This window comes from Notothenia rossii (assembly GCF_949606895.1).
Source record: "Notothenia rossii genome assembly, chromosome: 11".
Classification (NCBI taxonomy): Eukaryota; Metazoa; Chordata; class Actinopteri; order Perciformes; family Nototheniidae; genus Notothenia; species Notothenia rossii.
In genome coordinates, this window is record NC_136910.1 from 51,095,672 (window position 1) to 51,111,935 (window position 16,264).

General features: G+C 38.9%; 1 long non-coding RNA gene across 1 annotated transcript; it reads right to left on the minus strand.

Annotated features, from left to right (window-relative positions):
• Positions 1–1,079: 1,079 nt before the first annotated feature.
• LOC307023499 lies at positions 1,080–11,523 on the minus strand. The gene is made up of 3 exons (XR_013803719.1): positions 11,388–11,523; positions 6,683–6,768; positions 1,080–1,228 (listed from the first exon to the last, which is right to left on the minus strand). It is a non-coding gene; the product is annotated as an uncharacterized lncRNA (long non-coding RNA).
• Positions 11,524–16,264: the final 4,741 nt, after the last annotated feature.

A 16,264-nucleotide genomic window follows, 5' to 3' on the forward strand; every position in this document is an offset into this window, starting at 1 on the left:
GTCCGGATTTGGACACACTGTTAGCATGAAGGGGGAAAAAATGGTGAAAAGAAGCTTTCAATCAAAATGAATATAGTTTGTCCAGTTAAAGTTCTTAAAGTACAAAGTAAGAAGGATAACTGTGATGTTATTTTATTCGCTTTTTTTGTGTTAAATATAAACATGCAACTCATTATTCTTGAGCAGGGGTGTTCAAACAGGACAAGGCTCGCTGAAGGAAAGACGGAGCAGGGACCCCTACTACATACCTATTTATCAAATAAATGTGCACATTTACCCATGGGCCTACAATAACATTTACGATGTGCCATCTTTATAGATACCTTTTTTATGATGCGTACAATACCAATAGGGTATAAAAGCCATATTGGGTTGTGTCATTTGAATATCATTGATAAATCAATGCAAGTAAAATAGATGAAATAAATTATACCCCCATTGTTCGAAGTAGTGTGGTAGAAAAAAACAGTGCTCAACCAAAGGCAAAAGAGAGTTGGATTGCAAGCACGCAACCAAAAGAAAGTGTTAAAACCAATGATTTAATTAAATAAATTCCTATCTTCCATTCACTGTATTGTGCATCACAAGTTCAATAAAGTTTCCAGTGCATATGAGCCTGTAAAATAAAAAAGGGCCAGGCCTTCCCATTTTACATTCCTGCCCTCCCCCAATAAACACGTTTTATATTATTTATACAAAATAAAAAATATATATTTTAATTGTTTTAATTATAAATAAACTGTGAACTATCTGATGTCAGATAGTAATATAAGAGTAATACATGAAAAACAGGTATGAAATTACTATATTACAGTAAAACAAGAATAGAGTTTAAAAGGGGAGTGATTTGTAAAATATTCATAAAGAAATAGAAAATCTATTCCCGGGGGAGCATGCCCCCTGATGTCACAATCTTATGAAGGACCCAAATGCAGCACTCGAGAAACCACAGAGTATTGGTAATGTACTTTATTGGTTATAATACCAGCGCAGAGGGATACCAGCACAGCAGTATCAGCCGGATGATGTGCAGGCAAACGAACCAGAGGACGGCGGGCAGAAGGTGAGTCAGGGCCGGGCAGAGGGTCAGGGAGCAGGCGAGGCGGTCAGCGTAGGTACAGGCAGGGTCAGACAGAAGGCAAGGCAGATAGTCCAAGGACAGGAAGGATCAGGGATCAGGCAGAGCAGGCAGGTCGGGGACAGGCAGGGTCGGAACCGGGTAGGCAATCTAGTAACAAACGCGTGAAAGACTAGCATGAAGGCAAAGTACGATCTGGCAACGGGTGTGTGTCTGGTGAGGGTTTAAATACTGGCAGTAAAGCTAATGGGTGCAGAAGAGAAAGAGAGTGAGCAAAAACCTGTGTGTGGTTAACAGTTGAGACAGGTGAATGGAAAACTACTGGTGAATGATGGAGCAGACTGTGACACTGGACCCCCCTAGAGGATGTTAGGTCTACCCCCCACTTATAAAAAATAGCACTTTACCCCTGCTTACACCTATATGCCGTGAGCTGATTATCGAGCCTTCATTGTAACAGTCAAACTGTTACACACAACACACACTGTGCGTGTGGGAAGTGTTGCAGTAGAACATTCAACTGTAGCACCGGTACATTACTGGGAAACCCTACATGTTTGAGCACCCTCTATGACACGTCAAGCTACCCCACAGCACCCCCAAAAGAAAATCTCTGGCACCGCCACTGGCCGCGGCACATGACGGTTTTGTGGGCCCTCCCATGAAAATCATATGCCCTCTCTGTAGATGTGTTCTGGCGCCTGTTCTGATTGAGATATCATTAGTACAAATCGGCACACATTCACTTAATGAGTCAGAGACTTGAGTGAATGCTAATCCCTACTACACAATGAGTAAGCTGGACATACATCTCTTTGGCTGTAAAACATCTACGATCGATACGGTCCAATCATTAAAGAAGAGGAGATTAGTTTGTCCTCTCATCAGCAGAACACATTCAGTTGTACAAAAGTGGCGGCTGTTAAAAGCTTTAATTTTGAGTGTTGTCCTTTTGTTGAGGGGGAGGACAGTTTTATGGTATGCATGTGTTACGGTGTTGTGCTTGCAACGACTAGATGAATAACTGGCAAGAGGACTCAACTGAACGATTTACAGACAGAATCTGGATCCGGAAAGTTATGTAATTGTAAAAGTTTGGAAGACAGAGTCAACTAGAAGGTCAGACACAACTTAACAGACAAGGACAAGACAAAAGTAGGGTCTAAGTAGAACTGTCGGGTAACTGGAGCAGGGGGTAGAATGACTGCAAGAGACATTAATTTGAAGAGGAAATAGATATACGACTTGATTTCAAACAAGACAAGGCAAACCAAAACTGAACAGAAGTCTCTTATGACATATAGGAATCTGAAAATGACTCAAATAGAAGCTGAACTACTGATTTCATTTCATTTCATTTCATTTTTATTTGTCCCGCTCATGGTATGCAAAACCAAATGTACAATAATTGCCAACAAAACATGACTCTACCAAAACACCATTGAGCGAAAAGGAGCAGGGAGAAGAATACAATCTTATGTGACCTGCCCCTTTCTTAAAAAAACAAAAATAAATACAAATAGATGGTCTGCCCTTCATAATATATTTTTTTTCACAGCCAAACATAACAGTATCTTAGGATACTAAGAGAAACACAAACAAATACTTATTTCCCACTTGACGGTTAACAGAAAGAAACAAAACAACAAAAAACAACACCAAAACATTACATGTATAAGGAAAAGAAAAGAGCACAGGTGTTTGCAAGGCTGATAGAGAACAGGAAGTACAAAACTACATCAAAGTTTGAGAAAACTTTGATGTACAAAAAAATGAAAAAGAATGATCCTTTAATCCTTGAATACTAACCTTTCAGGACATTTCATTTTGAAGGTTGTAAATGCGAAAAGAGGGGGTGAGGTGAGTACTTCAAAATAAAAGAGAGAAAGCACAACCAAAGCGGGGTAGTCATTAGCCTCATTGACTTTGAAAACTGATGAAAGACGCAACACTAATACATTTTTCCATTTGATGTGTTTTTTACAGCAGTCTTTAAACCAGATTATATGCACCTCTTAGAATGTAAAGTTATTATATCTGTTGTTAAATCTCAATGAAGTCCTGAAGCCTGCGACCTACATATGACTCTGTCGTAAGGCAAATTCTAATTCACATCAGCATCGCCTTGTCAGCCAGCAATGTAGGATGGATGTGATATTTCCTGTCATTTGTACACTGTGCAGGCACTTCTTTCTGACATAGCTGTCAGGTCAGATTTCTATGTGGGTTATATTCTTCAACAAATATGACCCTCACAACATTTTTTGACATGAAAGGAAATGTAAAAGCCTGACCCACCAACCCTATCCCTAACCCTATGCCTATTGGTTTTAATGTAGCTTAAAAAAAATCATGTTTTTAGATATGATTGACATGTAGCCAATTGAAAATGAAAAGATAACTCATAGCTCTTGACAAAAGGAATTAGAGTGTCTCAGAGTGGTGCCAGGTGCCAGGCAATAAACAGCAGAGAGGGACATTGCAGAGAGTGTGTGTCACGGATGCACACACTGCTTATACAACTGCTCTCGATGTTCCATCTCTCTTGAGATTTACACACTCCAGCTCCACTCTTAATGAGAGTGCTAATCATCCAATGCACTGGACCAGTCAGACAATACTTTATCTATCCTCGGGGTAAAGACGTGAAAATAATGATTCATTAACTTGGGTGAAGAAAGCTGTATGATTAAATCAATATTTGTATTCCGCCACCCTCCATCTGAACCCTCTATTTAAGGGCATGAAGGCCATTTCTTGTGTTTGCTCTTGTCCTTGTCATTGAAGATTGTTTTTGATATGTCAAACTGAAAGCTGCCTTTTCCACAGTTTCATTTTCCCAATCAATGTTAATCATGTTATCAAGAACAAATGGTGATAATTATCCTTTCAAACAGCTGGAGAAGACTCTTAACTTGGACTTGAATGGAAGGCTGATATCAGTACTGATAGTACGAGTCACTCCCTCTTTCAAGCCTTTAAACTAATGTCATTTACTTTTTACCCCTGCTGTAGTTGCTATTGGAAACATGTACTCAGATTCAATAACACTGCTTCAGACACAATTTAAAAACAATGTATTTGTTTTTCAGGTCTTTATTTCTTTTCACCATTTTCTCACAGGCTGCATCAGTGATGCCTCATAACTTATTTTTGCAACTCAATAATTAACCATAATGTGCTTTTCCCACTTCTAACTATTTGATCCTTTCATTCATTTCATCATCTATTTTCTAACTATTTGATCCTTTCATTCATTTCATCATCTATTTCAAAATTTACTAGATAGACAATAACACACTGCTGCCTGTTTTACACGGTCCAACAGTGTTCAAGCATCGTTATAAAATGGTATCACAGCAGGAATGGATGAACATGTAAAGGAATACTCCACCCCTCAAATGACATTAGTATATCATATTCGCCTTTCATTATTAAAGAAAACGTTGTTATTTTTGCAAGCCTACATGTTGAAAGAAGAATCCAAACACTGAGAAAAGTCTTTATGAAATAATGTGAGGGTGGGCAGTCCGAACTCAATTCATCCAGTTGTTGATCCTACTTTTCATAAACATGCATTTTAGCTAAAACCTTCATACTGTAGTAATTCAACGTTCAGGTAAACAGCATCATGCTTGCACAGAAGCACTGCATGCTAGGACCTTTTACTCTACTGTAATGAATGTTGTCTACGGAAGAGGATTAGGGCCACAAAAAGTCAGAATTCTGACTTTTTCCTCAGAACAAAAAAACATATATTTTTTTTGTTCTGAAAAAAAAAAAAAAAAAAGACTTTTTTTTTTTTGTTCTGAGGGAAAAGTCAGAATTCTGAGATTAAAGTCAACATTTTGAGATTAAAGTCAGAATTCTGAGATTAAAGTCAGAATTCTGACTTTTTTCTCAGAACAAAAAAATTATAATAATGTGGCCCTAATCCTCTTCCGTATTTATCAATTTGATCGGGAAATAAATAAACTTCCCAACGATTGGACGGATATACATGACCTTTTGTATTATTATAATGTGGTTGGTCCCATGATTTTCATAGTCCCATTGGTGTATGTGTCTCTGGTACTAAATAGCTGATGTTGGCCTCCTAAAACACTAAACAATCATTGTAAATATGATCAACCTTGCATTATTAGAACATTAAACCTATCTCAAATAACTGCTGTGCCTAAATACATGCTCACAGCATGGCTGTAGAATGTGTCTTTAGCATTCAGCCATACTCTGCGGGGGGTGAAGGAAAACATTTTTCAGATACTGATGTCACGGTCTATCTGTGTTGTGTTTTGTCTGTCTCTGGTTTACTTTTTTATTTTGAAAAGTGTTCGCCCCCTGCCTTGTCTGTTGATTACTGTCTCTGTGTATAATTTCCTGAGTGTGTTCACCTTGTGCCCCTGTGTTTTCTCCTCCCTCCTCACCTGTGTCTTGGTTGTGTGATTAGTCTTGTGTGCATTTAAGTTCTGGTTTTTCTGTCTGTCATTCTTGGATCCTTGTTGTTGTTTGACTATGTTCACGGGGGACTGAGTTCAGCTCTGTATCATTTCGCCTTGAAATAAAGGTATTTTCGGTTAAATCTGCATTTGGGTCATGCCTGCTTCATCCAACCCTGACAACTGATCTGACATGACAAAACTCCTCAAACCCAAAATAGGCCCATTGACAGTATTTCATGGTTTGTTGGGCACATTTAATTTTATGTGTGCATATGAATGTGTATTCAAAGGACACATTTATTATAGTTCAGATGGCGGAACAGGACGTGCATGTAATAGCTATCACTGCACATGCAACCTTGGTATTTGAATCATAAATAGTGCTTGAAGTGTAACAGAAGTGTTACTAGATCTGACCTAGTACAGTTGCCATTGTGACTTTTACAGTAAAGTCACTTGGAGGCAAACATGTGACTTACATAAAGTATCCAGCACATTTATGTAATAGTCTATGTCTGGAAGGGGCTTTTCCCATATGGCCATGCAATATAATGCCACATGTTACTCTCATGCCATTTAGAGACATAAAAACAGGGAAAGATGGCAGCCCTGCGGACAGCTGCATGCATGAGTAACAAATGTAAGCAGGATGTAGTGTACGTGAGACTCTCGCTCCCTGCGGCGGAATAACTTGGCAACTCGACGTGGAGCCTTCAGTGAATGACACGATGACGAGGACACAGGAGGGACCCGGTCCACTCCATCACACCTTGGCGGCGCAAACAATACTGACAGAAGTGTCTCGTGGCTCCTTCAGTGGCCTTTGAAGGATATTTTTCATGGCGAAGAAGCATACTCGAGAATGAAATCAAGGAGACAGTTATAAAACGTATCCAGCTGCGTTTGAAGACGCCGTGACTGATCTACACCTGCACGTCAATGCCTTTGAAATCTGACTTATAAACACAGGCAAGCTTAACTGCGTGTGATAGATACCTGTATCCATCTCCTATCTTGTTTCACTCGCCAACATGCAAATCAAAGGGGGGACTCTTATGTCAAGGGCTTTTCATGTGATTGTGTTTAGAGCTGTGAATATGCATTTAATAAAACGGGAGACATCAATGGGGGAGGTTTGTCACTTTGATTGGCGTACCCTTACCCCTTGATGTCTCAGGGACATGGAAGACTTTGCATAGGTGCCTGAAGCATGGATCTGTCAGTCCTACTGCCATTCTCACTCAGCATCTGTTTAAAGGAATGAAGAACAATCGTTTATTTTTATCAACAGGCCAATTCTCTGAGACTTTAGGAACTCTTCAGCTAGAGAAAAATAGCCCTGAACTAACATGATACGTTATTGATCCCTGTTGGGTAATTGGCTTCCTGCTTCATCCTCCGTGAGCTACTTAGAGGTAAGAATCGGCAGCAGAGCAGAGCTTCTGCAGCTGCTAAGGATTCGGTATGATTCTCAAGGACACCTGGATGGTTTCTGAAGGATTTCTTTCGAGGCCTATATTTTGTCTACTTACCACTCAATCCTGCTTTCCTGATATGCGGTTGTGTCAGATATTAAGTGCTGGGAAAGTTGTTACCTTTGCGAAAGTCCCATGCACAAGGTGCCACCCCTGCAGCATCACGCTGAGAGTGGTATCAAAGCAGAATAGATGCACTAACACTTGACTCAGTAAAGGGCAACCTTTAAGGATCACAAGACGTAGCATTTGGCACCAGTCACAAAGCATTACAATGTTTCTCACAGGAGGAGAGAGTGACAACACATGATTTTATGTTGTGGTATATTTTGGAGGAATCCATTTTTTTCACTTTACTTATAATTGAGACTTCATTTCGAGTCAACACACAAAAGTGCCAAAGGAAAAACACATGTATACAAGAATTGGAAAGTTATTCCACACAAAAGTCAAATCTTTCATTTTAAACAATGCATTGTGGCAAAGTTGGTTGATTGTCAACATTATCCAGATTGAAATATTGTATTAATGTCCATGGTCCCCAGGGCCCAGGAGTTCAACATTTTTAATCCCTATCTGATCAGATCAGATTTGGATTTTGGGGAGTTCAAAACCAAAAAACAGGATTAGGATCACTTTCATATCCGATCAGATCAGGAAATCCAATCCAAGCTTTAGTCTGGATCAAATCTTCAAAATGGGTAGTTCAAACCGACAACACAGGATTGGGATCAGTTTGATCCCAAAACTGGATTATCCTGATCCCACCAAAGGGGTGGATTTCCAGTGGATTACCAGAGCAAAATGTACTGTACCATTTATTTAAAAATATGTTTCAATTTAAATAAGATGGCAAAGTTTGTTAACCGAAATAATACACAATTTTTAGCCTTCATGGGAAATACATTTTATTTTTTCCATTTTTGCTCACGTTTGTGGTGGCCTATTTTGTTTTCAACCAAATGTTGATGACATAAATGTTTATGCTCATAAAAGTATCACAGCAAAGATTGTCAATCACAAATGTAATTTAGATTAAAGTAAAAATATCTTCAATAAAAAAAAAAGTCCACCATCTGTCATCACCTTTCAAATAAAAAAATATAATTAAACATTATAGATGTCTCTGCAATGTGGTCTCTTGTCTTCCTTGTATTATTTTTCATGTCCACTAGATGGCGATCGGTAGGATTAAAGCACTGATATTCAGGATCTAGTCATATTGAAAAATCGTAATCTGGATCAGGCTAGCCTATCCTGAATTGCTTTGAACTCCAGGGACAAAATCTGGCCGACTTGTCTGATCCTGGATCACAAAAAATGGGATTTCAAAATCGGATCGGATCTGATAGAGATTAAAAGTTTTGAACTCCTGGGCCCAGAGGATTAACCCTATTCACATTAGTGATTTTACGATTGTTCCCATAGTGCTACTAGGAGGTTGACATAGGTTAATTTATTGACATAAGGATAAATTGCAAAAATGTTGCTGATCCTTTTACTTTTCAAGTATAGCCACCATCAGGACAAAATGTTTACTGTTTTTTTAATGTTTTTTATTGCCATACACCTCAGCCGCTCTTTATTTTAACTGGTAGCATAGTATCTGTGCAACTTAAATTAAGTTTAAAACGGATTATTGTCATTTTAAGGATTTAGCTCAAAATACACACAAGCAGCCTCATAGAGCAACTTTGGTCGATACAGACAAAGTTTTCCTTTACTATTGAATTCTCAAAAAGTGTTACAATTCAATGGCAAGATACAACAAATGATTCTAGTGCAGCAATATCTCTCTTTCTGTTTCCTTAACGATTCAAATACTCAATTCTAAAAAAAAAAAAAACTAGTGTTAAAAAATAAGTTCAGGACACAACAACAGACAACCTACTTAGATTAGATTCTTAAAATACAGAAGCATTACCTACACATTTACAAGCTTTGCTGGTAAACTCTACATTTAGCATTATTACAAGATGTATTCTTGCTCAGCTTGATCAATCACTGCAATGCATTTCAGCAGATGTGTGCATTTTATCATATACTGCTCTTATGCACATTCCCTGCCTTGGTTCGGCCCAAACCACTTCTACATAAGGAAAAGTAAAATGCACGATCCTTCTTACTAAAAAAACATATTCAGACAACTTGTCATATTTTGTGACTGAGGGGCCTTGGTAAGAAACACACCTGAAAGCCTAATGGATCAGCGTCAAGATTTTTCTCTGCAGAGATGGCAGAACCTTCCAGAAGGACAGACCAGCACTACATCCATCATGCCCTTATGGTGCAGGGGCTACACAGAAGCCGCTGCTGAATAAATGGCATATGACAGCTTGCCTGAAGATTACCAAATGCCACCTAAAGGACTCTAACCACATGGAGAATAACATTCTCTGCTTTATGAGACACATTTTTTTTATTCTATGGCCTGAATGCTAATCACTCCATCTGGCTAAAATTCACAAAGCAGTTATAGCACGCTTTACGTTATTCCTTTATCGTATAGTGGCAGCAACAAGCTGGGGGTCGGACAAATGTTAAGGATTGAAGGATGGAGTGATGGATGCTTGACAAAGATTGCTATTATCAGGAAATTAAGACAATTTTGCTCCGCAATGGGTCTCAACAGCTCCTGAGTTACAACAAAAGACCCTTTTGAAACCAATGCAACCGGACATTCTGGAACTCCCCTTCAATCTCAAAGTGCTGAAGAGAATTTAAAAGAAAAGCTAACAATAGATTTGTACAGAACACTTCAAGATAATTGTGAGCTTTTGGAGCAATTTAGAATTAAGTTTCTGAATATATAAGAATGTTATGGTTAATATTACCACTGTTCATGTTTGGTCAAATTGGCTTTGATTCTGGTTGGTAGTGTAATGGATGGCTCTATATGTCACTGGAATCAATATACTGTCCATTTATGGTCACTGAGTAATGGTTTTTAAATGGTTATGGACAAGAAAGACTCATTGAAAGTTCTCTTTTCAATTTTTTTTCCAAAAACCTTTATATGGTAGGAATTCATTGGTACAAAACATGCACATTGACTTCATATTAATCGTTCAGTTTGCTCTAATTTCTCTCTTTGCTTCTGTAATACATATTTTTCTACATTTGATGCATTATGGAGCAGTGGAACACAACAATGCCAAGATTTGGAGCACGTTACGAATCAAGACTTGTTTTCTCAAGGCATTAGCTGCATGAATAATACATTCTTGTTTCAATAAATCCCATGGAGCAAGTGGCTTTCTGCACAATCCTTCACACCTGACACGTCTTAATACAAATTATTCTGCTTGGAATGGAAACAATCAAAGCAATTTTGCAGCTGGTTAGCATGCAGGAATATTTAAAAAACAAAAGCACCAGCGACTGCATTATCATTTCTTTGATACAGGCTACAGTTTTGTCAGCAAATGAAAGAGAATATTCCCCTGCTTAATTAGTTCAAAGGTGGAACAAACAAAACTGTGCGCCGTGCTCAAATGTGCACTGATAGCATTTGCTTAAATTGAACACCGTATTCCTGACGGTGCTTACTTGGGTTAACATTTTCCTCATGGGTGAATGGCGTGTAGTCTAAACGCTCAAACACGATACAGAATCAGCTATCAGTGAAATTACAACATAAATCTGATTCATGCGCCTCTGTGCTCGTTTCTTCTGGGAAATATTGAGAGATTTGGGCCTTCCCTGTTTTTTATGCTTACGCTGCAGGACTCTACAACGATTTAATTGATTCAGATTTCAGAGCAACTGCGTGTAAGGAATTTATTTAATGGAGAAGAAAATACTACCCAGCCAATGTTCACACATTACCAGCGAGGTAAATAATGGGGTCGGTTATCTGTTCCTCATTCTAGGATGGTGCAGTATTTTTCTCCAGATGCAGCAGGTTGTTTTCTATTCTGTTCTGAGCTGATTTCCTGTTAATTGGTTGAAAATGGCCTCCAGAATGTCAGTGTATGCACAGTTCATTAAGCTGCATAGATAAGCTCATCATAATTTACACATTGAACGGGGACCTTTTCGTGTTTCCTCATTTATATTGCAGTCTCTCACAGTGGAGGATACCACTTCAGCTCATTTGGTTGAAAACAAAACATACAATCATGACAATAACAGCCACCCTCAGCAGCCCAGACAATATTATATTTTGTAAGGCCTATCAGATTGGTGAACAACCTACAATGTGATCCTGCTCCAGGTACTGCTCTTCAAACCAGGACACTAGCCTCCAAATATCAATTAAAGGACGTCATGTTTCCTTGCACCAGCATCTCTAGTGACTGTTAGCCGTGAGGTAATTAAAAGTGGCACTGACATATGAAAGCCTTACTAATGTGTGCTAAACCTTTCGTTCTAGGACTATCAACTGCTCACCCAAGTGGAAGGAGCTCATTGTGCCGTGCAGCGAGCTCAAAAGCCTGTGAGACGGTCGAACTGCTGCCCAGGGCCCAGGAGATCAACATTTTTAATCTCAATCAGATCCGATCCGATTTTGAAATCCCATTTTTTGTGATCCAGGATCAGACAAGTCGGCCAGATTTTGTCCCTGGAGTTCAAAGCAATTCAGGATAGGATCAGCCGGATCAGCCTGATCCAGATTACGATTTTTCAAGATGACTAGATCCTGAATATCAGTGCTTTAATCCTACCGATCGCCATCTAGTGGACATGAAAAATAATACAAGGAAGACAAGAGACCACATTGCAGAGACATCTATAATGTTTAATTATATTTTTTTATTTGAAAGGTGATGACAGATGATGGACTTTTTTTTTGTTGAAGATATTTTTACTTAATCTAAATTACATTTGTGATTGACAATCTTTGCTGTGATACTTTTATGAGCATAAACATTTATGTCATCAACATTTGGTTGAAAACAAAACAGGCCACCACAAACGTGAGCAAAAATGGAAAAAATTAAATGTATTTCCCATGAAGGCTAAAAATGGTGTATTATTTCAGTTAACAAACTTTGCCATCTTATTTCAATTGAAACTTATTTTAAAATAAATTGTACAGTACATTTTGCTCTGGTAATCCACTGGAAATCCACCCCTCTGGTGGGATCAGGATAATCCAGTTTTTTGGGATCAAACTGATCCCAATCCTGTGTTGTCGGTTTGAACTACCCATTTTGAAGATTTGATCCAGATTAAAGCTTGGATTGGATTTCCTGATCTGATCGGATATGAAAGTGATCCTAATCCGGTTTTTTGGTTTTGAACTCCAGAAAATACAAATCTGATCTGATCAGATAGGGATTAAAAGTCTTGAACTCCTGGGCCCAGGAGACAGGAAGCGGATTACCACCTGTAAACTCAGCTATTCAAAACAGTAATGGAGTGCTGTGAAGATCCAACTGAATCTCTTTGCCTTCAAGGTGTTTTATTTACTGGTAGACTATCGCAGGATTTATTTCAGCCTTTTCTGCCAATCAATTCTTTGATTGAAAATAAACTAAAATTATATAATATTATATAAATATTATATAAATTATGATAGCTCTCCATTCCAAATGGAGAGTCCTAATTAGTGCTTTATTTAAAGCAGATGCACATGAAAGGTTAACCACTGTTATAACATGTAGATTAGGAACACATATACAACAAAGCAGTGTTTAATGATAAACATAACAATGCTTTTTTGTCACCCCAATCATTTGTTTATGAATTGAGGAAATGGAGGTGTTATATTTTCAAAAGTAAACTTGATAGACAAGATTTAATAAGCCTTTTCAGATAAATATATAAACTCAGACAGCATCCTGCTTTGGAATTAAATGTGACTGTAATCTAAGTGTCATTTCACTCCATAGCAGGTTAGCAAGTGCCAATTAATGCTTCATACCCTGTGTGTAATTTGTAGAAGACTGGGTGTTACAGGTGCCAAGAATACAATTACACCTGTCCCTAAATTATTTGTAAGTTGTCAAAGCCAAAAACATAAACTTTAACTGAAAAGCTACGAGCCTGGCAAAAGAAAGTTACGTTTTCACAATGTTCTTCAGCATATTGCATGTACTTAAACCTTTTCACCTGCAAGCATTTAGGTGTGATAAAAAAAGGGGTGATATAAAACATGTGCAACTGTTGCACCTTATTTATGTTCTAATTTTACGTATCACAGCTGTTCCAGTTTATTTTCTTAAAACAGAGGAGAACTAGCCTACAGTATACATATGAATGTTACATTGACTATTATTGGGCGTCTTGAGAAGGCCAACACAGCAGAAAACACCTTTTAGACATTTGAAAGTGTGATGTTTCGCTGGTGTGAAACATCAGTTTGTTGAACGTGTTATGTCTGATTTTACTTCCAGACATTGGGTTTTTCTACCTGTGTAATTATTAGCACATGTCTGTAATCACCCTGCTGCCCTTGTGTTTTAATAATAATAATAATACATAATATTTATATAGCGCCTTTCACGAAACCAAAGGTCGCTTCACAAGTCGGGCAGGGGGGGGGAGTAGGGGAAAAGAGGCAGACAGGTCAGGGAGGGGGGGGCAAGCAAGTAGCGGAAAAATAAAAATAAACCTATCAAACTAACTATATAGTGGGGAAAGCCTTGGTGAAAAGGTGCGTTTTGAGGGCTTTTTTGAAAGTGTCCAAGGTTGGGGCGCTGCGGATTTCGGGGGGGAGAGAGTTCCAGAGGGTGGGGGATGCTACACTGAAAGCTCTGTCACCGAAAGTCCGCAACCTGGTGCTGGGAGTAGAGAGGAGATCCTGTCCAGACGATCGGAGCTTCCGGGATGGAGTGTGGTGGCGGAGAAGGTCAGACAGGTATTGGGGGGCGAGGGCATGGAGGCATTTGTAGGTCAGAAGAAGGAGTTTATATGTGATACGGTGCTTGACTGGGAGCCAGTGGAGGTGGATGAGGGTGGGGGTGATGTTTTGGCCTGCCCTCCTCAGCTGTGCCTTGTTTAGGTGATTACTTTTGTTTCGCCTTGCCTTGCCCTGCACTGGATTACCTAAATCAGGGGTGGGGAACCTTTTTCCTCTCAGGGCCATTTCAATTTTTTCAACATCCTCCGAGGGCCGTACAAATGATTGAACTCTGCTTAAAAATACTAAAATCACAGCCCATTTATTTCGCCTTTCTTTCATGCTGTGCAAAGAAAAAGCAACCTCTTAATCCAGATATCTTACCATGACTCGCGCATGCATGCACGTGCATGGTTGTGGCATGACAACCAAAACAGAAAGATATGGACACAAGATGTCTACAAATGTATTTAGTTTCCTATCCATGTGAACATGATGTAAGTTGGGGGGGGACCGAACCTCCTCTCGGGGGGTCCGGGGGGCATGCTCCCCCGGGAAGATATTTTTTGTTAAATGTTTAAGTTAAAACCATCAATCTGGAGCACTTTGAGAGCAACATTAGGAGATCTATGGATACATCTTTCAACATCCATATGAAACGGAACTGTAAGCAGATTTTATTTTTCTTTATGGATATTTTACAAATCACTCCCCTTTCAAACTGTATTCTTGTTTATTAATAACAACTTTTTTTTCTGTCATATAGTATTTTATACCTGTTTACATTATTCTCTTATTTTTTTTATGATTATAATGATCATATAAAGATGTGCCTTTACCTCACTTCTTATAGTCGTTCGCATAGCTAGCTAACCAGATGCTAATAACAACAAGTTATTGACTGTATGATCAGTATGACAGATGAACAGATCGCCACTGGCCTTACAACTAAAGACACAGCCACGCAAAAACTGCGGCCTGTGTATGGGTATTGCAATTTTAAATGAAGTGCCGGAGCGGCGTTCTGGTGCTATCCATCAGAACTACACCCCTGTCAGACAAGACATACACTACGTGATGAAAGGTTACGCTCATGTTGTGTCCAAGGACCCTGACCTTGGCCAGGAAAACAGGCACTTGTTTAAATCTTTTGGTCTAGATTTTTTTTTTTTTTTTGCATGTGTTTATAAATCACCTCAAGGGCCGTACCAAATGGTCTCGTGGTCCATATACGGCCCCGGATGCCGGAGGATCCCCACCCCTGACCTAAAGCTTCCTGTGCCCTGCATCTGTGACTGCACTGCTTTGATTGTGAGAGGTGAACATGGTAGGAATGGATCTGCCTTTAAAAGCAGTTCTATAGTTCTCTTTCTTGTAGACTGCAGACATTCATGTTAATCGTACCTTAAAAAAGTTACAAATGAAAGGTCACCTATTAGGCAGAATCCACTTTTTTATGTCTTTTATACATAAACATGTGTCCCCTCTTTGTAAAGAGATTCTGAAAGTTTCAGGAAAAAGATTGCTCTCTTTTTCTCCCAATCCATTTCTATAAAAACCTTTCTGAAAATGAGCTGATCAGATTTTGGACACTTTATGATGTCATAACGATTTTTTGGCTTGCGTAACCATTAGCCAATAATCAACCAAGGTAACCCCCGCCCACCTTATCACCTGAATCTCCTCCGAGAGCACCATTGTGTTCTTTTTAACCACACATCTCTCAGAGGGGCGTTGGGAGTGGCTCCTTATTTTGATCTAAATTAACAGACAGAGAATCAGCACTTTTGAAACAGGGCTGAAACAGAGGGGTGTATGGGATGCTACAATGCATTATCTGTTTGGTATTTTGAGCCAAACACTTCAGAGCAGCCTGTCCTCAACAAAAACAAGCTACTGTAAGGCCCAAATAGTTGCATTAAAAAACAGTGTTGGGGTTGACATGATTGGACTTCTCTCACTGCATACAGTCGAACGATGGATAATCTTGAAAAAGAGAATACACTAAATAAATACTGCTCTTATTTAAAAATGTTAGGATATTGACTTCAAACCCAGTTGTTATCTGCTTACAATTCTATAGTTACAGCTGCCCAAGCAAATTGGATGTATTTGGCCATTTTCAGTCAATGGATCTGGTAAAATCTCATATCTTCTTTAAATCGTCAGAGTAAGTGAAAAATATCAGTTTACAAACCCTTAAATGCTCATTCTAATGATGCACACATTTCTAAGATCCAGTCTGCCTTATATGAGTGAACAGCCTGGGAGTTGTAAAGGTTTGTCAGATTATAGAACAAAGTCTGTAGGATTTATGATTGTTTTGCAAAAAGCACAAGAGTAAGTTCTTTAGAACATCATAAACTCACCCATTACAATGTTCAATGTACATTTCCTTACCCCCGACCAATTGGGTCTATTCTATTGGTTCTAAGCAGGCAGCAGTGAGTGGGACCACAGTTCAAGGTATCTTGTAAGTGAA